An 8,909-nucleotide genomic window follows, 5' to 3' on the forward strand; every position below is an offset into this window, starting at 1 on the left:
TGGTCTAGTGTCGAGTTTTATATTTGCTAAAGAGTTGACCATCTAGTGGAGGAAGGTTGTGTGACACTCATAGTAAGTGGTGTGAAGGCAAAAGTGGTGCTTTTCAGACTGCCAGTTTCTAGCAGTTTTGTAGTTACAGAGGAAGAAAATTGCAGTAAAGCTAAAGGCCAATTTATTCTGTCACTTGTCTGAGTCAAATGGCATGTGTATGTGATATACATATATGCTAAATTAGGGAATAAATTACAAGTAATTCAAATTGGGAAGCAAGCAGACTTTTTCATAACACTTTTTTTTTAACACTGTAGCCTGCTAGAACATCCGGAAGACTTCCTTTCCAGGTTGCAGGTATTTATGTTCTACCTGCTTATTCATCATTGTCTTTTAAAGATTTAATATTTATATGCACAAAATGTATAGGCACTATCTTATCTTATTCTTTGCATGGTAGGCTCTTCTGTAAATTTTTCCCTTCGGCTTTAATACTTACTTAATTCAGACAAAAGCTAAGTCCCATTTTCAAAAGTGATATAGGTGCTGGGGACCCATCCTTTTCACTTTGATTTTTGACAATGTGACCTGGGCTATTTAAGTCATTTAGGTGCTTTTGAAAATTTTACCCTGTAAACTGTTAACCATACAGCTGGTCCTACTAACGAAAATTTGAGAGCTACTAGGTTAGGATTTGTTTTGCAATTTTTTTTTAATGAAAATGTCTTGTATCTTTTACAAAGCATCTTACAAGAATGTCTTCCTTTTCTTTTTCAAGGTGACGTAGCTCTTCAGTTTTGCGTTATGGATCTGTTAAGCAATGGATGTGTGAGGAGATGCATTGACAGACGTGTTTTTTTCTAAATCTCAAAGGAGTTTGTCAAGTGGTTCAGGCCCCAGATTTGACCTACTTATTCTAATCTGATGCAGAATATTTAAAATAGATATTAATTCCATTAAAAAGCTTTCTGCCTAAATAGCCGAGTTCAGTTGAGTTCCTCTGTTAGTGTTGCAGTAGAAATGAACCTTTTTCTGAGATACTGATTATACTTATGCTCACAAACATAAATAGGAAAAAAACAATGTATTAAACTGGAAACAGAAATATTTGCAAGATGAACATTTAAAATTATTAGGATGGGAGTATATTATCCAAGTTTCTAAAAACAGTATGAAATCTCTAGAGGTTGTATTTTAACATTCTTTGCTTTTGAGAGACAGCTGGCAAATAGAGATCATCAGATATACAAAATATTTTGGATTGTCTTGTCTTTGTAAAACTAGAACATTTAGAGTTGCTTTGGTTTTGCTTTTGATGAAGCTTTACCATAAACTGTTTGGTGATATACTTAAATGCAGTAGTTGAAGTAAATATATGCTACATCCCAGAAACTTTATTAGAAGAATGTTAAGGTTGCAGTGTCGAGTAATGAGAATTTAGGTTGGGTGTCCAAACTGTAGTTCTTCTCCCTTGTCCATATGCATTAGGATACAGTCTTTAACTATATGGTCACATACTGTATTTTTCCACAGTGCCTCAGTTAGTGAATTGCTAAACGATTCAGTGTTTCTCTTTATCTTCCACGTTCAGTGTGTGGCCCCGTGTTTTATTTATTGCATGCCATACAAACCCTGCACTGATTACATTAATTTCCTTATGGTGTTTCTGTGGTACTCTCAGCCATAGTATCTGCATGCTTCACAAACATTAACTTAATCTTCACAACACCCCAGTGAGATTAGGTGGTGGTGTTATCTCCATTTTACAGCTGGGGAACTAAGGCACAGAAATAGGCTAAACTTCTTCAGCCTATAGACTTTTTTCTAAATCACTAATTTTGGATGCCCAGCTTGAAACACCTAGGGCCTGATTTTTCAGAGTGCTTAGCATTTATATAGCACTTTATATATTCAAAGCACTGCTCCAGTCAACTTCAGTTGCATCTGTGAGCACTCAATACTTTTACAAATCTGGCCCCAGGTGTGTCATGTTGGGCACCCAGAAAATGGGGAATACACAGTGAACACCTGTGAAAAGTCCAGTTTAAGTGACTTAACTAGCATCACAGAGAAACTCTGGCAAAGGCAGGGATAGAATGCAGTATTCAGGGCAACATTCGGTTGCCTTAACCATGAGACTATCCTTTCTCTTCCAGCAATCCCTTGCTTCAGTAACTACACATCTTCTGACTTCTGCACCAAATGAAGCAGGGGTCGTACAGACAAGAGCTTCTTACACCACCCTGATTCATTCTCAGAGCACCTCTGGTCTGCCTCTGTTTCTATCCATCCCTGACTCCTGCAATTCTCTATTCTCAGTTTTCCCCTAATACATGTCATTCCTCTACATTCCAGTATAGCAGCCTTCTCGCAGCCTTGATGTCAGCAAAAACAAAGCAAAGGAAAAAGTGTCTCTGCTATTGGTTCCAGTGCCACCGTGGCTGCCGGGCCACTGTGAGAAGTAATTGCAGGGAAAGTCCTCTTCAGTCTCTGCAGTCTTGGGATAGAGCATGCTCAATTGCTCTGTGGGAAAGTCAGGCGTCAGTCTGGCCTGAAGGAACTTTGGGGATGGAGCATTCTCAGTGTATCTGGAATCTTGGAGAATTTATCTACCAGTCTTTCAGAAGACTCATCTCTACTGAACACAGGCAAACAGATTTTGACCAAATGTTGGCAGTTTTTTGTGGGCACAAAAAAAGGCACAACCCTGTCACCAGAATCACCTCCTGCCAAACTTTGTGCTTTGGAACAGGGACTTGGAGGCCTGCTAGAGCTTCCGAATGTAACAGCTGTAAGAATTTGTTTTTACACGGGCAAAACAATGTTTTCCCCATAACCTTTTTTAGCCAAAACATTTTAATTTTTCCTACAGTTGCATGAGAATCTCAGTTTTCATTTCTTTAAGTTTTTTGGTTCTTATGATTGCAGAGAGAAACTTGAAAACATTAACCCTAAAAGCTCAAACTGCAAGACAGACAAATCCCCCAAATGTAGTATTTTTTAAAATCTCATTACTTTTCATTAAATCTCGGGGGGAGGGGTTGGGACCTGATTCATGATTTTTTGTAGGTTTGAGGTTGATGATACTGTTTAATCCTCTCCAAGCCAAAAAAGTGATCTTTCCATTTCTACAGTCTGATACACTTTACCTGGAATTCTGGATCACTTGCTCATACGTCAGTGGGAGGCAGTAGGCACTGAAGATTTTGGCACTAAGGATTCGTGATATCTCCTGCTTTTCCTTGTTCTCATTCAGAGCCGGTCAAAAGAACAAGCTGCTGGAATGTGACCTAAACAGTTTCAAAACTCAGTCTGAACTTAGAAACCCAGGTGGTGATGGAAGGGGCAAAAAGTCTCAACATTTCTGAGTGCTGCTGGTCTCTGTCCTGAGGGCTGGTCTACACGTGGAGTTGTTCCTGATAAACTCCGTGTGTGGACACTTACTGTGGAATAAGTGTGTCCATACATGGAGTTAATCAAGAAAAACTCTATGTGTAGACAAGTCCACAGCTGTCCCCAGGACATCTAACTGTTAAATGAGGAAGTCTGTTACATTTGTTAGCAAAGGACTTTCAATGCCAGGTAACACCTTGGACAAGCCAGTACAGTAACCTACAAAAGATGTAACTTCTGTTTAATGTTTCAGCAAATGGGTAACTTCTGCTGGCCACCCAGTGGTCCTCTGCTGTCAGTCAGGCCAAACCTGGTAAAGGCTTTTGAGATTAGAGGGTAGGCTGGTGCCCTCAACCAAACCACCGCCACCTAAGCAGTGCTAATCTCACACTACAATCACTGCTGCTCTGCCTCCCAAGTGTATTCCTTCTACATTTTACAGATCCTTTTAGAAATGACTGGGAAAAGTTTCATCAGCTATTCACCAAGGACAAGATCTCTGGAGACAAGATGGGTGAGGTGTAGTATCTTTTATTGGACCAACTTCTAATACAAAGATACTCTAATTTTCATCTTCTAATAAAAGAACCTTGTCTTTAATATCCTGGGACCAACATGGCTACAACACAGCAACCAAGATCTCTGGTCTGACAATCTATTCCTCTCCCACTCTGCTAGCTGGAATCCCTCAAACCTCGGTGAGTATGAGTCTGTTTTTTTTTTTTTTTTCCAGAAAATGAGGACCCAGACTCACCTATTCAAGGAGTTCTTATCTCTTTTGGCTTGAAACCTACAGAGTGGCAGTCGTCTCATGATCCACCATGTTCTAGGATTTGGGCCCCTGGAATGACTAGGAAGTTTTCTGGGCGCTGTAGGATGTAGGGGCTGGGTGTAGGGCTGCTGGGTATTGCTAGGATAGGTGTGGGGGTTGAAATTAGGATTATGGTTGGAGATATTTTCCTCCTTCTCCCTCCACAGTTCTGTGGCTGCACCATTTACAGAGGTGATGAAGTACTCTGCAATCTCAAGCAGCACTGGCTTGCTTCCCTCACAATTGAGTGTTCTCTGGGAGGTTGGAGGAAAGATGGGGGAAGAGCTCCACAGTGATTGGATTTAGGGGGGAGGGCAGGGAGTGGGATGGCAACAAGAGTTAGTTTTTACCTCCGGAGATGAGGGGTGTTACACCCAGGCCTCTCTATCTTCTGGCTTTCTGCTCTAGCTCCCTGCTTTGCTCTCTGGATTTTGGCCTGCTGCCATTGTCAGCATTGGTGTTCAAGGCTCTACCCTTCCGTGCCAGCCAATCAAAGACCTCTTCGCCATCAACTCATTTCACTTCCTCTGAATGAGCTTGGGGAGGAGGGAATGCTAAGCAGCCAACAGGGGTAGGAAAATGCTGTAACGGCTGAGGAGCAACTAGCTTACGTATGAGGTACTAGGGATAGGAAAACTGAAGCCTGGGGAGGGTGGACTAATAGTGTGCCCAGGGTGCGGCTGGGAGGTGTAATTCCTAGTTCGGGTAGCTATACACACACTAATTTGGCTCAAGCTACTGCCTGAAACTAGTAGTGTGGCTGTTGTACAGTCAGTGGCTGGGGTAGTTGCCTGAGTACATACCATGGGGTTGGACAGGATTGTATGTGGGTGGCTTGCCTGGGCTGCCGCCCATGTAGCTGTTGCTACAGTATATTATCCTCCCATTTATCCTACACTAAGCTCCCCATATTTCCATAAAACTAATGATCATAGTAGAATATTTATGAAAACGAAGTATTAGTAATACTTTGGGTGGTGACCTACAGAGGATCCTCTCTTCTGAGAGTACTGATGGTAATTGTGTATGCTAGCAGCCTTTCACCATAGTTGGCTTTTGTTAACCACCCTCCACAGAACTTAGCTAAGTTGGGAGTCTGCTTCTTGGCAATGAGAGCAGTCTGACTCCAACTGAGAGTAGCAAAGATCAAACCTGTATGGCTCTAGTGCCAGCCTTGCCCAATCAGGGCTTGAGCTATTGGAGTGCCTGGCCTTGAGGTAGTGTTCTAGGTTTGTCACCCTACACCCGTTTCTAAAGAACTCGAGAGTCGAGGTATCTTTAGCCCTAAGTAAATTTTTCTGGTTCTCTCTATGGGAAAGACACTTTTTTTTGGGCTGGGGAGGTGGGCCACGGCATGCGATTGGTTGGTCTCTTAAAACCTGCCTGGCACATGGTGACCACACAACCGGTCTGCTGGGATGAAGGTATGAGATACATTGCAACAAGCTGGAACTCAGGTATTGAGATGATTGTTCAGGGATTTCCTGATCTGCAAAGCAGTTTTAGTCTGGCTAATACTCCAATTGGTGGTTTAGCTGAAGAAATATGGATGTGAGCTGAATCCTACTCTGTAGGAGGAATAATTTCGTTTTTACCTGGGAAGAATTTGGAGCCATGGCGCAGCCTCCTTTGGTTAAAGATGCATACCCCCAAATTGGGAAATTCAATCCATAGTTTAGGGCTTCCTGGATTCCTTGCTGATGCTAGCCTCTCACTAAGAGTTTAGTGCTTCTCATCTCTGGCAGGCTAAGAGACTCCATCCAATCATGGACAGTTAACAGCCCCAGTTATTCAGGCTCTTGTCGCCTCCCAGTTGGACTACAGCAGTGCAACATACCTGGTCATGAAGTCATCAGCCTTAGAAAACTCCCAAGTGGCACAAAAAACTGATGAAGTGAGCTGTCGCTCATGAAAGCTTATGCTCAAATAAATTTGTTAGTCTCTAAGGTGCCACAAGTCCTCCTTTTCTTTTTGCGGATACAGACTAACATGGCTGCTACTCTGAAACAAAAAAAAACCTACTACATCTTTCATCACCAGCCCAGGTTTATCACAAGCCCATCAAACCTTTCTGTCACTCTCTACCTTGGCTTCCCATGAAATAGCAGGTCAAGTTCAAGGTCTTGTTTCTTATCTTTAAGCTGCTGCGTGGTGCGGAGCCAAGTGCCTACAAGATTGCTTAGCTCTGGGATGAAGAATCATGGTTGTCAAGTCTGCTTCTCAGGCACAAGGGAACTTTTACCATATGGGTAAAGCTCATCTAGGTCAGACACTTTTCTCACGGGTTGGTTTGAGACACTGGAATGAACTCCCCCAGGAACTAAGAATTGTCACAAATTTCACCATCTCCCATTCCAAGTACAAGGTATATTTCTTTAGCCTGCCTTCTCTAACCCCCACATAACTGTGTGTATATTTAAAAAAAACTACCAAAGCAAAACCACACTATGATGCACTTACAGCCCTCCCCCTGCAGAAAGGATGAGAATGACTCTTGTGTGACAGATGTTAATTGTGGTCCTAGTTACAGTACTGTAATATGCGCAGTAGTAATGAAAGTGGTATATGAATTGACATAGAATAGGGTACAGCAAATCACCCTGCATGTAGTCTGGGCTGCTACACAGTTCTCCCAAGGGAGTTCCCCTTTACTTGCTGATCCTGGCCCTGACATCCAGCTGGAGCCATCCCTCTTCAGGCCTAGTTGGTATCTATGTTGAATGCCAGATGCTTCAGCTTTTTGCAATAGCTATGGTAGTACATAGGGGACTAAAGTCTGGAACCATGGTCAACTTATACATATTTTCCCACTGGGCCATTCCTTTACACTAGGATTTACAAGACTTGAGCAGATAAGGCCAACACCACAGTACACTACTGTTTGGCCCTTTGTGCCTTGCGTTTCCACATCCAAGTTAGTAGACAAATATAGTTCCTTCTAATTTAATTGCATTGCCAGGTCCTCTATCTTGATGAAGGCATGGTGTGAGAAATTAACTAATGGGATTTTAATTCCAGGATTAATGACACCTCATAAAACTTCTATACTGTATTCTTGCATTTGGAAAACTGCTTTTGATGGCAGTGTAACTCCTTTAGGACCACCCTCTGCTCTAAATTTGTCTCCTACTAAAATGGCTTGAAAGGGCTCTGGTACCCTGATAGGCAAGGCCTCTGCCCTCAGTGACACTAGGGGAAAGTCTCTCAAATCACCTTATTTACTTAATGCTGGCTATGTGAAAGGAGCTTTCTAAACTCTCATGGACCCTGCTCTGAGGAGCTCACAATCTAAGAACAGACACACAGAGAGGGAGGTTGGGGAAGGGGGAACAAAACCAGGCAAATTATATACAACTAGATTCACTTTAAGCGGCATGGCAGGAGTGGGTCTTTAACGAGGACTTAAAAGTGGACAAGGTAAGGATGTTGCAGATGAACTCAGGAGCATCAATAGCCAAGTGAAAAAAATAACTAACAATTAAATGGCAATGTATCAAATATAAATATTAGAATATTTTCCTGCACTAAAATAAATATTGGGCCCTAAGCCTAAAGCATTTATATTACTCTATTGGTCTACCACAAGCTGAACTGGAATACCTAGTTAACATGCAATCACATTCTTTCTATTTGGTTAATGGAAAATAGAAGCATAAGTTGATGGCAAACGTCTGAACAATTAATTAGGTACAGATGAAGAGCTAGTAGGATTATGACACAGAAGGTACCTATAAAATGTAACATCTGGTACTACTGGAGACAGGATACTGGACGAAATAGACTTTGGGTGTGATCGAGTGTGGAAATTCCTGTGTTTAGTTAGAGTGGCTATCCTAAAAGAAACGTACTACCTCAATCACAAGGTACTGGGCTCAAGGCAGGAATGGCTGGAGAAAATTCTATGGCCTGTGTAGTGCAATTTCTGGGCAGAGACAAGCTCCGTCTAAAGCTTGTATTCCAGACAGTGGGAGAAGAGTCCTTTTAGCCTCTGATTGTCAGGGCCCCGTTTGCTCTGCCACAGCATAGCAGCCTCACTTAGGGATGGCCACAGTGACAGTCTGACAGTCTCTATCACCACACATTGTCCTTTTTCAACTCCCCAAATAGAACACTGCATTCTAGGGCCCCTGTGACTTCTTTTTTCTTTATGGTTGAGTTTGACATTACCAAACCCAAACTGTATGAGCCTTCCTGCAGACAGGTAGTGACACCCCAGAGCCACCTTCCTGCCCAAGGCAGCTGGTGGGTGCCCACAACCCTAACACCCTCCCCACCATCTGTCTCTCTCTGCCCAAGGCTGACACAAGGTCACAGTGATTTCCCCCTGCTTCTCTGTGCCTCGGGCTGCGGCAGGCTGGCCCTGCCTGTCTCTCTGTGCCAGGGGCTGCCGCAGGCTGGCAGAGCCTCTCTGTGCTCAGGGCTCCTGCAGGCTGCCAGCAATGTTCCCGCCAATTTTTGACAGGCCGTGTGCGCAAAAAAATTCTTCTGTGCAAATTTTTGTGCATGCGGTGTTTCGTCGTGTGCGGGGGGGTTAGGATCTGTGTGCACGGGCACAGCTGAGAGGGAACAGTGGCTGGCAGTGCCTCCCCACCTCTCTGTGCCCGGGCCTCCTACAGGCTGGCAGTGCCCCCCCCCCTCGCGTGCCCGGGGCTGCCGCAGGGTGACCGGGCCCCGCCCCCTGTCCCTGGCGGTGGCCGCTCTGTGGGCTGGGCCG

This window comes from Chelonia mydas, chromosome 1 (assembly GCF_015237465.2).
Source record: "Chelonia mydas isolate rCheMyd1 chromosome 1, rCheMyd1.pri.v2, whole genome shotgun sequence".
Taxonomy (NCBI): domain Eukaryota; kingdom Metazoa; phylum Chordata; order Testudines; family Cheloniidae; genus Chelonia; species Chelonia mydas.